General features: G+C 46.7%; 1 protein-coding gene across 1 annotated transcript in view; it reads left to right on the forward strand.

The window, feature by feature from the left end:
• The window catches only part of ITCH (itchy E3 ubiquitin protein ligase), an 811,820-nt gene that overhangs the window by 241,734 nt on the left and 546,793 nt on the right, over positions 1-23,293 (forward strand). The window lies entirely within an intron of this gene.

Below are 23,293 nucleotides of genomic sequence, written 5' to 3' on the forward strand. Positions count from 1 at the left end.
AATCCATCATCATTCTTTAGCTCCCTTTACCACCCCAGTTCAGACACAGCTATATGCAAATCAGTCTTGACCCTGTGCCTCATGGGAACAGTCCAGCCCGAACTGCCAAGCCATGTCTTCACTGGACCGGAAACAAGCATCCTGGGACCGGTTCCAGGGTTTCACCCCTCTTCAGCCAGGCTAGCTTGAATCCAGTGGCAAAGTGAGCAAGGGACCCACGTTTGGGCATACCCTGCCAACTTAGGGCGAACAAAGCAAACACAAGGAGATGGTGGACAGAGTGCTGAAACTTTTCAAACACTCGCACCCAGTCACAGATCTGGGTTGATTCCATCATCCTTCTTTAGCTCAAGCAACGTTCCAGAGATTGATCCTTCCTCAGTTTTAGATCAGGAGTCCAAGGCCTGTGAGAACCAGATAAGGGGGGGAAAAAAGCAGAATTCATCTTTAGACAGGTCATTGCTGAATTCTGTGACGGATTTATGGCACGTTTTTAATTTGTGGAATTTGAACCACATTAAGAAATGTGTTGCCTATTTTCCTCCAAAAGAAACTGATAAAGTATCTTCTGGACTTCAGAATCTAAAGAGCTGCCATGAAATACATTGTTCAGCATATCAGCCCTGCAGTTGGGCTCTTAAGGAAAGGTTGCATATTTCCCTTCTGGCCTGATTCGCTCCAGTCAGATGTATATATCCCAGACTACCACTTCTTAAACTCCTAAGCTTGGCCGTCATAGGGGGTTTTAAGGTCCTTTCCTTAACAAAGAACAAGTATTGTAAGTTTCCATTGAGAAAACGTCTGTCATCCATCTATGCAAAATAGCTTTCAATTCACTCCAGATGATTAGGTTTTAAAAATAATCCTAAAAGGCCATGCTTCAAACTATTCTGCAGGAGGTTTTCGGTCTTTATCATTTGCTACCCTCACCACTTCCCCCTCCAAAAAGTCAGAAATCCTTTTCACATTCAGAGCATTTCAGCCATGCATTTCATCTTAGGAAAATGTATATCTTAGACAGATATTTTATACATGTTCTAAAACTATTGTATTTCATAATAATCAAATGAGATGCTGGTATTGCAGACCACAGAAGTGTGGGAAAGTGAATTAATTCAGACAGGAAAAGAACCCAGGGTGGATTGACTACCAACAAAGTCTCCGGTAAACAACAGTTATATGCACAAAAGATTACGAAATATGCAGTGGGTAAATAGCTCAGGCCATAATCATCATTAGGATAACCAATCTATATTTAAAACATTACATTTTATCCCAGTGAGTTTAGGATAAAGGCAATGGAAAATTATTTCTTTATATACTCCTGATCTCTTTCTGCTTAAAAGTAAAAGGGACCTATTGTTGTGTATCCTCAGAATTTACAGGAAGATCATACAAATTTAGCTGATTTAGGAACATTCTTGTTTATTTCCATTCAGTACTTTGTGCTTCTTTCAAATGTAGCTGATCAATTTTAGCTTGATCTCAAGTGGATAATGAATGTGTGTATCTTTAAACAAGAGTACGCTCTCCGTGTCAAACCGTGATATTAATCTTAACTCATCTAACAGACTGAACCATTGTCTATGGCAGAAGATTCAATATCTGCTTCGAACTATGCCTTAGTTATTTTCTAAAACAAATTCCTCTGAAAGCCTATCTGCATATTACCAGCATGTCTGCATATAATCGAAATGACACGAGCCCCACCTACTTTGGGCGAACATTATTCTGTAACAGTAAATTAGCAGGATACAGGGCTAGTGCTAAGACATAGCCCTGCCCTAAACCATTGTTATTAACCAATACCCATTGAGACAGGCATTGCCAATCTGCACTCCTGAGATATCAGCTGGTCCACTATTCTGGATACTGGCAACTATCCCTCTGAAACACTGGTTCTTATCCAGGGTTCTACATTGTCTTCTTAGGGAGTCCCTTATTGTTTAGAAAATTAAATATTAGCAGGTTCATAAAGTATATACTTGAAAAGCAACATGTAATATTTTAAATCACTCTGTAAATGTGAAGGACGTAGAAATTTTAGGCTAAAAAGTATGTTGCTTCCCGTAGTTTAATATGTGGTAGCAGAGCAAATACAGCAAACGAAATCTAGTAGGGACGATTGGTGGAGTCAATAGAAGCACTGGCATGAGCACACAGAGAGCTGCATTTGAAGCTAAAAAGACAAAGTGATATGTTGGAGTCTAGCGTAATGCCTCACCTTTTATAAATGAACTCGCATTTAGAAAAGGTCCACCCTCCTATTAACATTGTGTTTTTTATTTTATTGTTTTCGTTTGTGAATTGAATAAAATCTTATTCTGTGTAGTTTTTGAAGTTTACTTGTTTCTTTGTTTGTATTTACAATTTGAGGTTGAAATTTACCACACAGTGTATTTCCCAACAGAGGAATATAATTAATTGTTAAGTCAATAGCTTTCTTTACGGGCACGCATCTATATAGTCATTCCTCTGTGCCAGTTTTTATTGCTTTAAGATGTTTGTGATAGCACTGTCGGTTAATTATTCTTAAATGCAAAATTCCTCATTGGTCCGTCCTGCGTTCCCCGTACCCATAGCACATAACCTACCTTTCAGGCAGGTAAAAGCACATAATGTTTCTACACTTTTGCATGCCCAGCAGGCACTGCTAGGTCAGGGTGCCCCCAATATTGTCATACATTTATTATCAAATTCCTTCCTGTTGTTTTAGTACCCTGCCAGTCAGATAAACGTCTCCTCTGTTGAACTATGGGAGTCTTTTTCCTCTTAAATCCAGGCAGCCTGTAAATCAGAAAAGCAGTATTTTTAAATGGGGCGTGTCTACTTTTTTGGCTGGAAACAGGAACATTTGCACACCTAATTGGTGCATTGTGATAGTATGCGGCCAGCCCCGATTTACAGGAATTTTACTTTTAAATATTCTCATGTAGTTTTCCACTTTGAGAAATGTCCCATGTCTAGGTGATATGCTTTGGAGTGCACTTGAAACTCTATGACTGGAGTATAATTGCAGGACCATACCTGTAATCGGGTCAAACATAGTATGTCCCTGGAGCAGACGCCAACTTGAAAAAGTACCCTTTTTTATCAGGCCCTTATTGAGGTGATTTGTAGCTGGTAGACATCACTGTGTAAGCTTGCTTGCAAATCTTTGCATTGTGATTTTTCTGGTGTGAAAAATAAATAGTTTAAAAAAGACCTCGACAAGCCAAGCTGTATTAGAAAGACTTGAGGTCCTGGAAATGGTATAAGATCGCATATTAAACAGTCTGCATTAACATGTGGTATTCGAAATTTGAGAAAATGTTAATAAATCATATGATCCCCTTTGGTTTGACAGTTCTTATAAGGCAATTCTCTTTCATGGTTTTTGATCCCCAATACAGCCTTTTCACCTTCCCGTGCACTTCGATGGACTGTCTTGACGAGCTTTACATATGATAATATCTGTGATGTTTAGTTGCTGCTATTGTTGCGACTACGCTGAAGAATATTCTCCCTGGTGAAATAAGTGCAAGCAGTGTCTCAACACACATTTCTTTTTGCTGATGCTCATATTCCAAATGCAGCAATGCAGATCTTATAGTACCAGCACTGAGGGCCTGCTTTGCCCTGCATTTTGGACCCTTATGGCGCTATCTTAATTAGAACTGGGGCTTTCTGTCAGCACTGCCATTGCATGTGCACAACTAGGTCAAACAAAATATCTACCGATGCTTTGCCTGTCCTTCTTAATTTTATGCACGTTTTCTGAATCATTCCTAAAGATGAGATATTTGAGGTGTTGATGGGTTGCTGATAAAATTAATAGCAGCATCTTAAAGTTATAAACCATTCTTAAATAAAGTGGGAATTCAATTATTGATTCATACTGAGTTAAGTTAATTTGGCCGTTCATGGGACGTTTAAGACTGATCTAACACACCAAATGTTTAATTTGCAAGATTTTAATTAGGACATGCGTTGTCTTTAAATATATGTCCTTTGGTGGTGAAAAGGACACGTATACATGTCTTAGAATTGTTCTATGATTAAATAATACAATCTTTGTGTGTGTGTGTATGTATATATATGTATAAATATATATATATATATATTCACTGAAAAAACCATAGGTTTCAGGCACGTCATAGTTGGGAATTAGCATTTAAAAAACCTTAGAAATTCACTGAAAAAACCATAGGTTTCACTGACCATGTCATCAGTGATGTAATATGTGACGTCATCAGCAGTGCATTGCGGGCGCGCGAGTTATAGTTAGCTGAACTAACTATAACGGGGGAATTTCAATGGTTTTGTACGAGTGAAAAGTCCAGCTAACTATAACGCCCCTAAAACCTATGGTTTTTTCAGTGAATTTCAAAGGTTTTTTAAATGCTAATTTCTAACTATGCCTACAGAGATAGGATATGTGAAGAAAGAGGAAAAGGAAAAAACGCACAGAAAGAAAAAAAAGAAATGCAGAAAGAAGCAACAGAAGTCCTCAAAGACGAAGAAAAGTGCAGGAAGAAGGGTAACGTGCAGAAAGAACAAACAGAAGAGCAGAAAGAAGCCTTGTTGCAAAATCATCCTGTACCCTCAACTTTTTCAGACGGATACTGGTGGTAACTGAGTCTGACTAACCAGTCCTAGAGCCAGTGCTATGTTAAAAGACACTCAGAATACAGTGAAAACACCTACATACACTAGGGAACACTATGCGTTGGGGTCCCCCTGTGATCAGCATGACCTCCCACAGGGCGTGTTTGCACACATCACCTCAGGCCCCGTCCCCTCACTTCCCCACTGTGTAAACACGCGCTGTGGCCGTTTTAAGTTGGGAGATTATGTCCCCATGAATCCTGAGGGTCCCTAGGGTCCAACTAGACCACTAGGTACCTCCAGTAAGCGCCACAGAGCTGCGTTGCAGAGAGATGTAAAAAGGGGCACGGCCTAGACCACCTCTCGGCAACGCAGCGGAGTGGTGCTTACTGGAAGCACCTGGTGGCTAGTTGGCTCCCAGGGTCCCTCAGGATTGAAGGGGAATTATTTCCCCAACTTAAAACGCGCCACAGGGCTTGTTTTCACACGTTAACTCAGGCCCCGTCCCCTCCCTTCACCACTGTGTAAACACGCCCTGTGGCAGTTTTTAGTTGGGAGATGAAGTTCATTTGAATCCTGAGGGTCCCTAGGGTCCAACTAGCCCACTAGTTAGCTCCAGTATGTGCCACAGAGCTGCAGAGAGGTGTAAAAAGTGGCACGGCCTGGACCACTTCTCTGCAACGCAGCTCAGTGGCGCTTACTGGAAGCACCTGGTGGGCTAGTTAGCCCCCAGGGGCCCTCATGATTGAAGGGGAATTATTTCCCTAACTTAAAACGCGCCATAGGGCGTGTTTGCACACGTCACCTCAGGCCCCGTCCCCTCCCTTCACCACTGTGTAAACGCGCCCTGTGGCCGTTCTAAGTTGAGAGATTAAGTCCCCTTAAATCCTAAGGGTCCCTAGGGTCAAACTAGCCCACTAGGTACCTCCAGTAAGCGCCACAGAGCTGTGTTGCATAGAGGTGTAAAAAGGGGCGTGGCCTCAGAACACCTGTCTGCAACACAGCTCCCTGGCGCACACTGGAGATACATGTTCCCCAACTTACAACTGGCCAGGGGGGGGCGTTTGCAGAGTGCTGCAAGGAGGGGGCGTGGCCTCCAGCGCGATGCCGGTCTTTTTATTTAATTTATTTTTTTAAGAAGGAGGGCCGTGTGGCCCCCCTTCTTTTTCTAATTTACTGGCCCTGGGGACACCATCCCCCAGGGCCTGCACCCTAATTTTTTTTGTTGAAAAAAATAAATTTGGCCCTCCCAAGGCCTTATTCAGACCCGGGGACCCCAACCCCCGGGTCATGGCCTTTTTTTTATTTAAATTCTTTAGGAGGGGGCTAAGTTGCCCCCCTCAGGCCACGTATGGCTCCGGGGACCCCATCCCCCGGGGCCGGCCTTTGTTTTTTATTATTTAAAAAATATATATATATTTATAGAAACACCTAGGAAATGCTGGACAAACCGTATGTACCTATCACCATGACGATTTGCGGGATATTCATTAAAAGGTGACTATGCATAGAATTAATCCACATGGAATGTATTTACACCGCTAGTGAAGCTCTGACGTGTCTGACACCCTACCGTGCCTAATCCCGGCGCCCCTGCCGGTGGGTACTCTGCAAGTAGACACCCTTGTTGTTTATTTATACAAACATGGGTAGCTATTGACGGGCACATTTAATATACACGCACACCAAGCCATTCAAAGGGGATTCGACAAAAATTCGACCAAACCTTGCAAGAAACCCCCCTCACGGTTAATAAAAAACACATCCACCGCCGGATGTGTAATACTTTTTATTTTACTCTCTGGAAAGGAGACGAACCTCACTTGAGAGTCACAGCGTGCTCCTGGCTGAGCCCAATGCTGTGTTACACCCACAGGTGCCCGCCGATTGCCTCACACCTCTGTGTTGTATTCCACCAGCTAGTGCGTATGCTATGACACTCTCTAGCCCATGTGCACTGTAACACCACCCCGTGAATATGTCATGCCACACTTGCCTTCACACGGGTTATATTGCCCCATCTAACGTGCCTTCCTCGATGTGTATGTTACAACGCACAGCGCTATGCCATACATATTACAATCTGGGATCCATATCTTTGTCACAGTGCATATGCAATGTTACACTCCCCAGCACATATTTTATATTACAACTTTAGAGACTAGTTATGTTACACAACACTGCCCTGTGCATATTACACTCCAAGGCGCATATCGCATAGCACGCGCTAGTGCCTGTGCTATCTCGCGCTCTCCAATGAATCTGTCATTGCGCACAATGTATTGCATATTATATTTCACGCCCGGTTCATCTTATATCACACTTTTTGGTGCATAGTTTATACCATATACTACATCTAGTTTTCATTTTCAATCGTGCTCTCAGGACTATGTTCTATATAACACTGCGTCCACCTACCCTTTTCACGGGCATTACATTTTGCGATGGGGGTGGAGGGTCAGGGGGTGTTTCTGCCAAGTGAGCCCGGAGTCACAGTCACAAACGTCCTCTTCTTCCTGAATAAAAGTGAGATTATGCTGCATACTTGTTCATATTTTAAGTAGTTCGCACAGACACATATTTTAAAAACAATAAAGTTCCTAATACACACCTTCTCTGAACAGTTAGCTTGCTGCCCCATCCACCTCCTCCCTATCCTCTGTTGTCTGAATCCATGGACTAGCCTCCTCTCTCCTGCCATGCATGGTCTGATGTGCTGCCACTGCCCTCCATTTAGCATGATGTACCAGTCCACTCCTCCTGCACTCCATTGCCTAATTATATGGCCCATCATTGACCTCCTGCTTAGCGTCTGTGCTTATCTTGCTGCCCCTATTCTCCTGCCCTCCGATGTCTTTGTGCATGCCCCTGCTCCATCCTTTTTGCCCACTATGTTCCATGGACCTGCCACTCCTATCTACTCTGAGTGTTCTGTTGAGCTGCCACTCCCCTCCCACCTGCCTAGCATTGTCAGATGACTGTAACCTGTCCCTGCCACCTCCACCCTGCCTGTCCACATGCCATGCCCCTATCCCCTTCCTCCTGTCCTCCATGGTCCATTTTACTGCCACACCCTTCTGCCCTCCCTGATCTGTTGTGCTGCTACTGCTCCTGCCTGCCTGCCCCGTGCGGTCTGTTTTGAGGCCCCTTCCCCTGAGCTCTCTTGTCTGTGCCCAGGTCCTGACCCTCCCTTCTATCCTCCATGGTCCTTTGTGCATGCCCCTGCACCCTCCTTCTTGCCCATCATAGCCATTGTGCTGCCACTAACCCTCCCGCTTGCCATGCATGGTCTTCTGTGCTGCCATGGCCCCTCCCACCTTCCCTGTGTGGTCAGCTAGCTGCCCTGACCCCCTCCCACCTTCCCTCCATGGTCTGTGTGTATGCCACCATAGTCTCATTGTTGCTCTCCATGGTGTGTCTTGTTTCTAGTGCCCATCCTGCCTGACCTCCATGGTCATCTTGCTGCTCCTGCCCTGCCACCTTGCCCCCAGCCCTCTGTTTCCATGTGCAGACCCCCTATTCCCTCCCGCCTGGCTTGTCTGTTCCATTGTAATGCCCCTGATCCGTCCCTCCTGCCCTTTATGGTCTGTTATGCTGCAGCTTTCTCTCCTGTCTGTCCATTATGGTCAGCTAGCTACCATTGCCTCTTTCCCTTCTGTTCTCTGTTGTCCATGTGCATGGTCCTGTCCCCTCCCTATTGCTTTCTATGGATTGTTGTGCTGCACTCCCGTCCCGCATGCGCTGTGTGGTGTATTGTGCTGCTGCAAACCCTGATGCCTGCCCTGTAGGGTCAGTTTGGTGCACCTCTCCATGTCCCTCCTGCTGTCTGTTATCCGAGTCCATGTCCCTACCCCAATTCCTCCTGCCTACTATGATTCAATGTACCATACTTGCGAACATTTTGAACTTGGTAAGAGGGAGATTTTGAAAAAAAACTGGGTTATTGATTTTCCCCTTTGAGTTACATTGAAAAAGAGATTGTAGACAGGAGACAGATCAAATAAAGCCCATTTGAGCTTAAAAACATTGGACGTTTCCTGGCTGAAACGGGTCTGTTGGCATGTATGGTTGTACTACCACTGCCTCTTCCTTCTGCTCACAATGGTCTATTATATTGCCACAGCCTCTCTTGCCAGTCCTGTATTGTTGGTTTGTTGCCTCTGCCCCCCTTTCCACTGCCCTCCATAGTCTGTTGTGCTGCCACTGCCCTTCCTGCCTGCCCAGTGTGGTCAAATCGTTGCCTCTGCACTCTCCTACCTGCCTTCAATTTTCAGAGTCCGTGCCCCTGGCCTCTGCCTCTCAACAGTATCTCAATGAACAACTAGATTGCTAACATTCTATATTTATTACAAAAGTGTGGAACGCCTGACGTCCTCTTGATGTAATCAAAACTGTAATACCTAGAGTATTTCCTTTAGAAATTACATATATGAGAGAGTCTTATTTGCATCAAAATTATGGTTAGTGCTCTAAAAAACTAAAATGAGGACATATTTTCTGAGTTTTCAAATAGCGACAAAGAACTTTTAAATTATTTGTAATCTTTGTTTTTTTATCCAGTTGACCACTTGATTAAATGTTGCACCTTGGCGAGAGGATGTGGTGTTACTTCCAGAGCTGCAGACTTTGCAACTGGGGAACCAGGTTGGAGTTTCTGCTTCAGCTCAACATTCTGTGATTCTGGTCAAATCACATAATCTCCCCAGGTCTACAACCAAAATGAATTTGATCTTGTGTGATGTAACCAATGCTCATGTAAAGCATTCCAATACCTGACAAGTCTGCACTATATAAAACTGCAAATACACAAAAAATAAGTGTTTTGCACACTTCTGTCATTGGGCTACATGTGGGCTACATCTGGGTGATATTTTTGCTGCATTTAGGCTCTTTTGTGTCTGGTGGCCATCTTGGGAGATTTATTTGTTATGAAGTTTCCTAATTTCCTCATTTACTGCAGTCTCCTCAGTAGGAAATGCTTTCAGTTTTTTACTTTGATTCCATCAAGAAGGTATTCAGAAATGTCACACGTTTGCCATAGATTCTGAATGTTAGCACTCTAGTTGCTCATTAGATCACTGTAGTAAAGCTACTGCTCACCATGGAAGTCTGCTGCTGGTATTAAAAGTGCATGTTTCAGTCTGCATATCAGAATGTTTTAATGAAATAGAAGAGGATTTGAGAAGTCCCTCAAAATGTGCCCTAATTTTTCTTTCTTCAGCACTAATCATAATTTCTATGGCAAAATGAACCCCCTCATTGTGTTCCTTTTTAAATTAAATGTTTAAAGTGTTACCAGTTTATTCCAATCAAGATGGCTTCAGGTGTGCCATACTTTTGTCATAAGTAAGACAGTAAGCGCTCTAGTTGTTCTTAAGAACACTCTGGGACATTCTGTCATTAGGCTATACTTGATACTTGGGCTACATCTGGGTGATATTTGGGCTACATTTGGGATCTTTTGTCTCTGGTGGCCATTTTGGGAGACTTATTTGTTATGATGTTTCCTAATTTCCTCATTTACTAGTCTCCTCAGTAGGAAATACTTTCAGTTTTTTACTTTGATTCCATCGAGAAGGCATTCAGATGTCACAAATTTGCCATAAATTCAGAATGTTAGCACTCTAGTTGCTTATTAGATCACTGTAGTAAAGCTACTGCTCACCAGGGAAGTCTGCTGCTGGTATTGAAAGTGCATGTTTCAGTCTGCATGTCAGAATTTTTTTATGAAAGAAGAGGACTTGAGAAGTCACTCAAAATGTGCCCTAATTTTTCTTTCTGCAGTACTAATCATACTTTCTATGGCAAAATGAACCCCCTCATTTTGTTCCTTTTTAAATTAAATGTTTTAAGAATTACCACTTTATTCCAACCAAGATGGCTTCAGGTGTGCCATACGTTTGTCATAAGTAGGACTGTTAGCGCTCTAGTTGTTCTTTAGAACACTCTGGGAAGCTGCAGTAGAACACAAAGGAATCAACTGACAGTCTCTGCCCTTGTTGGATGTACATGTTTTACTGCGAGTGTCAGACTTCATTCTCACATGACTGAGAAAGATAATGTGAATTTACAGAAAATATGCTCTCAGTTTAGCTTGTAGATCACTTTCCAAACCTCTGTGGGAAAAGCATGAGAACATGGTTTTCTCTCAAACATGATTCATGATATCACAGCAGAAGGCTTTTTCACATGGTAAAATAACCTTAGAACACACCACAATTCCTAAAATGAGTATGGTACCATCAACAAATGATTTATAATGTAACTAAAGTCTTAAAACCTTCTATTAACTGCAATGCTTTTTAATGAGGTGCTATCATGTATATTGGTCCCAAGATGGCTGCCAACACTTCTTGGATGAAGTGCTGACAGCCAATCAGATCTCACGATGAGATGTGTGGTTAGGCTCCGCCCAGATATATGTGATTTTACTTTTGATTTTCTCAGGAACTACTGAACGGATTTACACCATTTAAGCAAAGGCACATGCTTGACCTGAGGACTACCTCTTTGCCAAATTTCAAGTAATTCTGTTCAGCCGTTCGGGCTGTACCTTCGACTAAAGGTCCTATGGGAAAATGCATGGGGAAAACGCGTTTTGGGACCCCCTTTTTTTCTCAGCCCCCGCTTGACGAATCACCCCGAGACTTTCAGGGTAGGAGCTGAGCGAAGCGCCCTATTAGTTTTGAACACGAAGATAAGTCAACCGGCGCCAAAGTTATTCAAAATAGAATTTTCAGATTTCCTATGGGAACTCGATCCTAACTATAACTATCTACCGCCAGTAGATAATATATATATATATAAATAATTAGCATGCAGCTTTAAATTGCCTGAACAGCTCTGCAGATCACAGCCACGCCTTTGAGAAAGGAGCAGGGGGCTCCGAAACCGGTCAGGCGACATTGCTTCAGGACTGAAAGATCGGCTCCCCTTACAAATTTAAGTTCGGATGAACTTCTGCTGCTGAGTGCGCCCTCATGCTTTTGGACAACTTCTTTGGAAACAAAATACACGGCAGTCCAAGCCGTGGAGGACTGCACCGCCATCACGGTTCACAGGGTTTGAATCATGCAAACCTGGTTTGTGGAGCAGCAGAATACCAAATCAGAACCGAATCTTTGCCGTCCTGAGGCCCACCAGAGGGCAGAAATTATGAATATTAACTGTTTTTCGTGCAGAACCCACCAGAGGGAAATGATTGGGTTCAGGCTAACTACAAAGCCCAGCATGCATTGAAAGAACAGCACACCGGCAGCGGCCCACTGAAGGGTAATAATTAAATAATTAGCATGCAGCTTTAAATTGCCTGAACAGCTCTGCAGATCACAGCCACGCCTTTGAGAAAGGAGCAGGGGGCTCCGAAACCGGTCAGGCGACATTGCTTCAGGACTGAAAGATCGGCTCCCCTTACAAATTTAAGTTCGGATGAACTTCTGCTGCTGAGTGCGCCCTCATGCTTTTGGACAACTTCTTTGGAAACAAAATACACGGCAGTCCAAGCCGTGGAGGACTGCACCGCCATCACGGTTCACAGGGTTTGAATCATGCAAACCTGGTTTGTGGAGCAGCAGAATACCAAATCAGAACCGAATCTTTGCCGTCCTGAGGCCCACCAGAGGGCAGAAATTATGAATATTAACTGTTTTTCGTGCAGAACCCACCAGAGGGAAATGATTGGGTTCAGGCTAACTACAAAGCCCAGCATGCATTGAAAGAACAGCACACCGGCAGCGGCCCACTGAAGGGTAATAATTAAATAATTAGCATGCAGCTTTAAATTGCCTGAACAGCTCTGCAGATCACAGCCACGCCTTTGAGAAAGGAGCAGGGGGCTCCGAAACCGGTCAGGCGACATTGCTTCAGGACTGAAAGATCGGCTCCCCTTACAAATTTAAGTTCGGATGAACTTCTGCTGCTGAGTGCGCCCTCATGCTTTTGGACAACTTCTTTGGAAACATATATATATATATATATATCCAATCGAAAGCTGCACCATAATTGAGGCACCACACATGTGCGTATTTTTAACCTTTTAATTCGGCAAGTTGCAGGGAAATCAGGCTCTCCATCACAGCATAAGTAAACCAAACATGTTTCGGGCTTCCTTAGCCCTTGCTCACTGGTATCACTCGGGAGGCACAGCAAGAGAGTTTCCCGCCGCGCTTGCAGCATTTGAAGTATAGTCCCGCCCGGTCGGCGTGCCTTGCAACGGCATGCTGGTCTCAGTAGTTTTAAGCTAATTGGCATCCGTGATGGACATCACTGTGTCTCCCAATGTTCCCTAAAGACCTCTAGTGGGTAACTGTACATGGCAAGGCTGGGTCCCTGCTCAGAGTATCGCCAAACATGGTCACGCCATTTCATTGAACGCCGATGAAATCACAGCGCGCTGGAGCTGCACGTCCGCAGCGGGGTGTCTCCCAACCTGGGCAAGGCCGCTATATATCCAATCGAAAGCTGCACCATAATTGAGGCACCACACATGTGCGTATTTTTAACCTTTTAATTCGGCAAGTTGCAGGGAAATCAGGCTCTCCATCACAGCGTAAGTAAACCAAACATGTTTCGGGCTTCCTTAGCCCTTGCTCACTGGTATCACTCGGGAGGCACAGCAAGAGAGTTTCCCGCCGCGCTTGCAGCATTTGAAGTATAGTCCCGCCCGGTGGGCGTGCCTCGCAACGGCATGCTGGTCTCAGTAGTTTTAAGCTAATTGGCATCCGTGATGGACATCACTGTGTCTCCCAATGTTCCTTAAAGACCTCTAGTGGGTAACTGTACATGGCAAGGCTGGGTCCCTGCTCAGAGTATCGCCAAACATGGTCACGCCATTCCATTGAACGCCGATGAAATCACAGCGCGCTGGAGCTGCTCGTCCGCAGCGGGGTGTCTCGCGACCTGGGCAAGGCCGCTATATATCCAATCGAAAGCTGCACCATAATTGAGGCACCACACGTGCGTATGTGTGTATATATATATGTATATATATATATATATATATATATATATATATATATATATACATACATACGTACAGGGCGTCATGAACCCCCTGCTTTTGGCAGCTATAGCGGGGGGGGCTATTCTGTGTGCAACTGCTTATAATTAAAAAAAGAATACAGTGTCAATAAAAAAAACCACAGGAGCAAGGAGGAACGAAGATGGGTAAATAGAAAAGGGAAAGAAGGAAGGAATATTGAATGGAAGGAAAGGTAAAATGATGGAATGATGGGTGGATGAATGAATGAGTGGGTGGAAGAATAGGTGAGAGGATGGCAGATTAAAAGCATCTATAAATGAGAGCAACTGGGTATGTTGATTGGCAGGTGAACGAATGGCAGAAAAGAGATGGATTGATAGTTGGGTGGACAGATGAAAGGGTGTCAGAGTAAAGGGATGGCTGGATGAATGAATAGGTGGATGGACAGATGAAAGAATAGCAAAGTAGAGATTTATCGATGGATGGATAGGTGGATGGACATATGAAGGATAGCAGAGTAAAGGGATGGATAGGTGATAGCTTGATGGCAGAGTGGGTGGATTGATGGGTGGATAGAGTGCTTAATTTGAGCCGGTGGTTTCCGGTGCTCGGGCGCTACCTGTAGTTTGTGGGACAGGAGCTATTACAGTTCTTTGTGCTCCCATTTTGGTCTCACTAGTGCCTCTCAAGTGTTCACAAAAGTGATGGCGGTGGTAGCGGTACACTTTTGGAAATCGGGGGTTCCACACTTCTCTTACCTCAATGACTGGCTGTTGAAGGCGTGCTCACCCCAGGTAGTTGTCAACCACCTCCAGATGACTGCAAACCTCCTGACAACTTTGCGGTTCACTGGCAACGTGCCAAGATCACATCTCTTTCCATCTCAGACGCTTTCTTTCATCTGACCAATTCTGGACACAGTTCTGTTTAGTGCATTTCTCCAAGAAAGGAGAGTCCAGGACGTTCAAGCTATGATCCCGACCTTTCAACCTCGGTCCTGGATTTCAGTGAGATCAACTCTGAGGCTACAGCGTCTGATGGCATCCTGCTGATCAAGCACGACAGATGGCATATGCGGTCTCTGCAGTGGGATCTGAAATCTCAGTGGGCCCAACATCAAAGGGACCTCTCCGACCATGTCCTCGATCTACAATCGTGGTTACTGGACCGCGATTCTGTCAGTGGCAAACTCCTCTCCTGACCACACCCAGTGTTGATATTCTTACCAATGAGTCACTTCTGAGTTGGGGCAGCCAGCTGGCAGAGGTGAAGATCAGAGGCCGGGTTTCGTATCAACCTTTTGGAGCTGAGGTCTATCCCCTTGATGTTGAAAACCTTCCTTTCATCTGTCAAGGAGGGATGGTGCACATGCTCATGGACAACACCACGGCCATGTGGTACCACAACAAGCAGGGTGGGGTATGGTCACTGACCCTGTGCCAGGAGGCCCTAAACCTCTGGAAATGGCTGGACCCCCTACTGAATTTTCCTGGTGGTGAACCACCTGGCAGGATTATTGAATGCCAGGGCAGACAAGATCAGCTGTCGGCACCTAGCAGATCATGAGGGGCAGTTAGACCCGGAGGTGGCACAAGGTCTCTTCCGTGAATGGCAAGGACCTTGGCTCGATCTGTTTGTCACTGCAGAAAAGGTGCAATGTCAGCACTAATGCATGTTGGAGCTTCAAAGGTGCCTTTCGCTTAGAGACATGTTCAGCATTGAGTAGAACTTAGGACTCCTGTATGTCTTCCCGCTGATACCACGCCTGCCCTAAGTTCTCAAAAAGATCAAGTTTGACCGGGCCCAAGTCATCCTAATAACTCCAGATTGGAGCGAAGGGTATGGTATTGAGAACTCCTGGACGTGAGCATCTTTCTTCTACTCAGGCTGCTCCCTTGGGAAGATCTGCTGTTGCAGCAGAAGGGGAAGGGTTCTGTACCAGGGCCTTCACAGTCTCCATCCTTGGAGATTGAGTGGAGACACTGAACACCTTCGACCTTCCTCTGGAGGGATTGATGTAATCTTGGCAGCCAGGCATCCTTTAACAAACTGTGTATGCATTTCGTTGGTACAAATTTGTAGCTTGGTCCGGTACTCAGTAAATATACCCACTCCAGGCCAGAGAGAGCTACTTCCACTCCATTGTTTATTGACGTTTTTTGACATTTTGTTGAGCCTTTTCTGGACTTTGTCTCCCAGTGCCAAAAGGATGTCCCCCAAAAATCGGTAGGGTTTAAGCCCTGTGGTTTCTGTCACCGACAGATGTCTGTGATAGACCCCCATCTGGGGCCTGACCACAACTCCAAGACTTGTGAGGACTACCGTGCCATGAACTCCAAGGCGCTTAGAGAGCAGCTCCTTGAAGCTCCTAGACGCCAGACACTGGTCACCTCCATGACATTACAGGCCCCAGGCACAAGGACGGTCCAAAGACCATTTGCGGAGTCATTTCATGCGCTAGTCATGTTCAAGTTGACTGGCAAGTCCCGCAAGAAGTCAAAGAAGTTGAAGTGCTTTTTTACTTGACCAAATCTTTGGATGAGGTGTGAGAACGATTGATATCGAGGGAACCGCTCCCACACTGGGCACACCTCGGAGTTGGCTCCGCACCTCCCTAAGTTTCCTAGACACAGAGCAACACCGCTCAAGTCTTTAAATTTTATGAGGACATGCACCGCACTTTTGGTTGGGCTGACCCCTCTTTATCGCCTTCGGGCCCCATGGCTTTAGGCAGGTGCAACCACTGGATTTCTATTGAGGGGTCCACCCTTGCTGCTAGCAGACACCCTGGGTCCGGTTCTTAAATAACTCAGATTGCGAAATCATGAGAGCGTGATCAGCGTCGACCGTCGCCGATCCGCTGTCGGCCCGAAGACTACCTTCCTAGTCTGTGCCAGGGCCTGCCTTTTTCGACAGCCTAGGAGGAGTATGATTGGAGAGGATCTAAAGATATTTATGGTTACACCAACTCCCTTGATGAAGCCAAAGACAACTGGTACTGGAAACTGACGGATACCAGTAGTCTAGACACCTCACCAGATACTGGCCTGGTCTCTCCTCCGAGTGCGGCTACAGAGGAATGGGCTTCATTTGCTATGGTGCACATCCACCAGATAGGGAATTTGTACACCTTTGGCAAGAAGATGTTTTTTCTGCCAGCATTGCGCTGCACACCATGTGCACTTTGGGGCGATATACTCACACAATTTGAGATTCTGTTACCCATGGTTTTGGAGGAGGACGAGTCATACTAAGCCTAAGACCTCGAAGTTCGCTGTTCTCTACGGACTGGATACGACCGGCTAGATAGGCAGTGATTGCATCATCAATGGCACTCAGACACCATGCCTTGCTGAAAACTACTGGATTTTTCGGGGGATGTCTTTGTGAATTGTATCTAACATTGAAACACAGTTTGATGGAGAGTGGACAACAATAGTTAGGGCAGTGGAGATAGACTTTATATGTTGTCAGATACTGCAGGCGGTTGCCCGGTCAGTGACTCTTGATTGAGCAATGAAGATCAAGCAGAATGACACCTTGAGGATCAAACTGGGATTGAAAATCTGTTTTATTTCACAATGTAATGAATCCATTGAGAAGTTAGGATCATGTTCTATAAGGGCGATTTACATTTCTAATGGAATTTAGATGGTATTCATTTAATTAAATGTTAATGGGCTAAACAACTGAAGACCAAGCTTAACAGTAATACATTTGCAGCAGAGTCTAGATGAGTTTTTGATTCTTTAGGAAGTTCCTACAGTAGCAGGACGTTATTGTTTTTCTTAAAATATAAGAGAGTGCAATTACCATTTCAGTCTGTAGGGTAGTTAAACTGGTCAAATTTGTTGGCTATGGCTTTGCATATCGCTTTGATATTATTTGTGCAGGTAGAGGGTGCGGTAGTACAAGATTTTGATGTTTAACGAGGTTGCAAGATCCTAGATTAGGGGGCAAAAATCTGATGTTAGTTTCTGAATGGTTTCTAGATCTAATTCTGGAAGATGTTTGTTAAGGGTCCACAATTGGCAAGTGGTATAATCTTAACTGTGGTACTCAATGCAGTATATTTCGGGGTTTGATGGTATAGCAGGTTGTAGGCTGTGTATGGGAAATGGGGCAGGTGGGCTTTCCTTTGGTTTATCTTGGACACATACATAACAGTCATGCGTTTGCACAGGTGAACTGGCCGACTGGTGCCTAAGTGTCTAGACTGCAACCTGGATTTCTTCTGAAAAATAGCAGTGGAGTTAAAATTGAAAACAGACTATTCGGAAATCCTTTGCGTCTGGAAACTAAAGAAACTGATTTAAAATGCGATTTTGCAAGACATGCGACTTTGTAAAAATTGTAACTGAGTAGCAGATTCTTACATGTTTTGTGGATCGAAATTATGTCTACCTAACATTAATTGAAACATGTTTCAGTTAATGTTTTTGCTGTTTATATTCTGCTTTTAACATATTTGGGCTCTCGTGGTGTTTTCAATCTTTTTTAGGTCTCGCCTAGCGTGGCAGTGCATGCGCTGCTCGCTCGGCGAGATTTATTGTTAAGGAGGACTTTTAGAAGAGGGCTTGAAGCACCGCCCCTCATTTTCATTCTAAACGGTGGCCTGCCATTGGAAATGAGGGTTTTGGGTTCATGCCCTTTCGCCTCCGATCCGGACTTGGTGGCCTGCTTTGCTGCTGTCGCAATCACTTTATTATCTTTATGGGGCCATGTGTTTCTAATTAGAAGACAAGAGATCCCCATGCTCCGGCTGCAGCGCGGTCCTCTTACTTTCGGGACCGCGCATTTTTAATGAGCACTTCTGTTACGGCTACAACTTCTAGCTCTACACACCTTTGCTGTTTAATGGGCACTGTAATTACAGTTATGATTCGACCACTACACGCCTTCATAGTTTAATAAGCACTTGTATTACACCCACGGTTCTAGCGCTACACACCTTCTATTACAACTATAACTCGACTAGTACCCGCCTTCATAGTTTAATAGGCATTTTTATTACACATACGGTTCGAGCACTACACATCTTCATTGTTTACAGCTACGAGTCTAGCGCTACGCGCCTTCACTGTCTAATCAGCACTTGTATTACAGCTACGAGTCTAGTGCTACAGTCCCTTCACTGATTAATGAGCACTTCTATTACACCACAGGTCTAGCGCTACACCCCTTGGTAGTTTAATGAGCACTTCTATTAATACTACGGGTCTAGCGCTACGAGCCTTCACTGATTAATGAGCACTTCTATTACAGCTACGGGTCTAGCGCTACAGCGCCTTCGTTGTTTAATGAGCACTTCTATTACAGCTACGGGTCTAGCGCTAAGCGCCTTTGTTGTTTAATGAGCACTTCTATTACCGCTATTGGTCTAGCGCTACACGCTTTCGTTGTTTAATGAGCACTCCTATTACCGCTACGGGACTAGCGCTACGTGCCGTTATTGTTTCAGAAGCACTTCTGTTACAACTTCGAGTCTAGCACTAAACACCTTCAAGGTTTCACTGGTACTTTTATTACAACTATTATTCCATTGGCACTTGTGTTGCACCTCTGTGATTCTAGCCCCGCTGCACACACTGCAGTTCTGAAATGTTTTGAATGTAGTGCAACATTATCATTGTGAGTGACCCGAACAATTGGCCTGAGTTAACGGGGTACTGGTACCTCCAGGGCCTATTACAAGTTGGACCCAAAGGGCCGGATTCATAGAGGTAAACAGACACTTTGGGGTAAGTGTAAGTTCGTTTTGTATTCACAAAGGGGCTTCATTGTGAATTCCCTGATCTCGAGCCCCTGATCAGTTCTCATTTCCCCGTTATTTCCCCCCCAGACTGGCCTCTTTTCTCAGCTGGAGTCTGGGTGGGAGGACCCCAGCACTTGTAATTCAAGGGGCGGTAACTCCTAAGTTACCGCCCCTTGAATTACAATTAAATCCGCTGAGCCTCTGCCGGGCCCTCCGCTGAGCCTCTGCCGGGCCCTCCGCTGAGCCTCTGCCGGGCCCTCCGCTGAGCCTCTGCCGGGCCCTCCGCTGAGCCTCTGCCGGGCCCTCCGCTGAGCCTCTGCCGGGCCCTCCGCTGAGCCTCTGCCGGGCCCTCCGCTGAGCCTCTGCCGGGCCTCCGCTGAGCCTCTGCCGGGCCCTCCGCTGAGCCTCCGCCGGGCCCTCCAGCACCCTTTGTCCAGAAACAGGAGCAGGGCTAGGGCTGGTCAGGGGTGCGCACCTGAGCAGTGCATGCCCACATCCAGTGCGCATCTGGCCTGTGCACACTCACACCTGCCGCACTGCACACCCGGCCGTGCACACGCACAGGGCGCTTACTGCCACCCATGGCACCAGCTCTCGTGCGTGGAATGCAGACACGCCGGCTCTGCGATTGCTCCCGGGGCCTCAGGTCGCACCGTCCAAGTGACCCCTCCAGGCTGTACATTCTTATGTCACTGAGGGCTGCTGAGCGCGCCCCGAGACAGAGTGTGCAAAGACTGAATGCTGTTTCCCCCATGTCAGCCCTTGAATGTGCTGCAGGTGAGTGTGACTGGGAGTGTGCTTCTGAGTGAACCCCAGTGCGTCACTGAATACATTTCTGAGTGAACCCCCTAGTGCGTCACTGAATGTACTTCTGATTGAACCCTCGAGTGTGTCACCGAGTGTGACTCTGAATATACATCTGAGTGAACCCTCGAGTGTGTCACTGAAGGTGACTCTGAATGTACTTCTGAGTGAAGCACCGAGTGTGTCACTGAGGGTGACTTTGAATGTACTTCTGAGTGAACCCCTGAGTGTAACTCTGAGTGGGACTCTGAATGTACTTCTGAGTGAGCCCCTGAACGTGCCGCCTACTGTCACTCTGAGTGAACCCCCGAGTGCGCTTCTGAGCGAGCCCTAGAATGTCCTGCTGAATGTCCTTCTAAGCGCTAGATGTCCTGGCTGCCAGTCCAAAGCAGCTGAGGTTTCCCAGGACACGGCATCAGGACTGGCAGAGGGGATGAAGCACTGGCAGCCGTTCTTCCTCCCTAGCCTGGCACTAAACAAACATTGCCCATAGGTCGAGACCCGCGCACCGCTCCATGGGACCTCCACGCCTACCCTATAGACCTCCTATAGATTCCAGGGAGAGGTCCCGCGCACAGCTCCATGGGACCCCCACGCCTACCCTATAGACCTCCTATAGTTTCCAGGGAGAGGCCCCGCGCACAGCTCCATGGGACCCCCACGCCTAGCCTATAGACCCCCTATGGATTCCAGGGAGAGGTCCCGCGCACAGCTCCATGGGACCCCCCACGCCTACCCTATAGACCTCCTATAGATTCCAGGGAGAGGCCCCGCGCACAGCTCCATGGGACCCCCAAGCCTATCCTATAGACCCCCTATGGATTCCAGGGAGAGGCCCGGCGCACAGCTACATGGGACTCCAAGCATATCCTATAGACTCCCTATGGATTCCAGGGAGAGGCCCGGCGCACAGCTACATGGGACTCCCAAGCCTATCCTATAGACCCCCTATGGATTCCAAGGAGAGGCCCCACGCACAGCTACATGGGACCTCCACGCCTACCCTATAGACCCCCTATGGATTCCAGGTAGAGGCCCCGCGCACTGCTCCATAGGACCCCACTACTAGCCTTTTGAGCCCCCTCCCCCCCCTAATCGTGGCCAGGGAGTGACTACGCGCACAGTGGCTCTCAGTGCCCAGTCCGTCCCTGGCAGTTCGTCCCTCAGAGCCCATACCTTGTGGCTCTCAGTGCCTGGTCCGTCCCTGGCAGTCGCCCCTCCGGCCCCCTGGCAGTGCCCTCTGGTACTCAGACCTAGCAGTACCCCGAAGCTGCCATTGGCAGCACCACCTTGGGGCCCATATCGCGCAATGCTCTGTACCAGGCCAGTCCCTGCGGTGCCCCTGGTTGCCCATACCTTGCAGTGCTCGGTGCCCACTCTGTCCCTGGCAGTGCCCCTGAGTGCCCATACCTTGCAGTGCTCGGTGCCCACTCTGTCCCTGGCAGTTCCCCCTCGGTGTCTATACATTGCGGAGTTCAGTGGCAGCTCAGTCCCTGGCAGAGCCCATACCTTGCAGTGCTCGCAGCTGTCTCTGGCAGTGCCCTCGGCACTCTACGGCCGCCTTGGCACGGGTGCCATGGCGGGCAGTGGCCGGCGGCCTGACTCCTGCTTGGTGCCCGGTGCAGAGTGTCCTGTGACACCCCCCCCCCCCCCCCCCCCCACTGGAGTCATATGGTCTGTTGTAATCTGATCCTCACAAAGGGCTTTACATTCACATGAAACGCCCGGAGCGCTAGCCCACCGCCCTGGTACAGAGCGCCCTTTGTGTCCAGACACCGTGGACTGCCTGCCAGGACGCAGGATGTGATGTGAGTCAGCCGTTTACCATCGGGCCCAAGCCATTCACCACAGGATGCGCTCAGCCAATCACCAGGGTCTTCCCGAGGAGGCACCCAGTCATTGTCCACAGGCTGCACTCCCAAGGGAGCACTCAGCCATTCCCCCCCGAGGCAGCACCCCAGTCATTCACCCTGAGGCTGCACTCAGCCATTCACCCTGAGGCTGCACCCCAGTCCTTCACCCTGAGGCTACACCCCAGTCCTTCACCCTGAGGCTACACCCCAGTCCTTCACCCTGAGGCTACACCCCAGTCCTTCACCCTGAGGCTACACCCCAGTCCTTCACCCTGAGGCTACACCCCAGTCCTTCACCCTGAGGCTGCACTCAGCCATTCACCCTGAGGCTGCACTCAGCCATTCACCCTGAGGCTGCACTCAGCCATTCACCCTGAGGCTGCACTCAGCCATTCACCCTGAGGCTGCACTCAGCCATTCACCCTGAGGCTGCACTCAGCCATTCACCCTGAGGCTGCACTCAGCCATTCACCCTGAGGCTGCACTCAACCATTCACCCTGAGGCTGCACTCAGCCATTCACCCTGAGGCTGCACTCAGCCATTGCCCACCAGCTGCACCTAGTCATTCATCCGGAGTCTGCAGTCTGCACTTCGCCTTTCTCCCAGGTCCATTCCTTAACTTCTTGTTACCAGTAATGACGGCCCCCTCTAGCCCTTCCCAATGCGCGAGCACCCCCGAATCCGAAGAAAAACATAAACAAGCATTTGCAATGCAATAGGTCTCGCATTTGCGAGATTTTTAGCTATTGACATTGTAAATGGCAATGCTTATTAATTATGTGTTTGAAAACCTACAAACGGTGCGTAAACACTCACATTCTAGTTATGGTCCTTGCTTACGAGAAGCAAAGCTGGCAGTAACGGCGCCTCTTTTACTGCCAGCATTGCTTCTTGTAAGCAAGGACTAGTAGGAAATGTGCATGTTTACGCACCGCTTGCAGGTTTTCAAAACATATAAATAAAAGGCATTGGTATTTACAATACCAATAGCTCAAACGCTAGCAAATGTGAGACCTATTGCATTGCAAATGCTTGTTTTTCAGGTTATGAAGCAAAACAAATTTGACAAATATATTTACACACAAACCAGTCGGCTACTATTAAAACATGAAGACACTGACTTTAGTATATCAGCGTTCATTGACTACCAGTAGTTTAGATTTCCTTGGCCATTGAATCATGCAAGAGTTCTTGCTTTATTTCTATAATCTCTTCTACACAGCTGGAGCATTTAAGGATTAGAATCAGTACGGTTTAGGATCATAATCTGTTGATGAGAATTCTTAAATTAGTCATTAGGTTAATTGTCTTCT

The sequence above is a fragment of the Triturus cristatus genome, chromosome 7 (assembly GCF_964204655.1).
Source record: "Triturus cristatus chromosome 7, aTriCri1.1, whole genome shotgun sequence".
Lineage (NCBI taxonomy): Eukaryota > Metazoa > Chordata > Amphibia > Caudata > Salamandridae > Triturus > Triturus cristatus.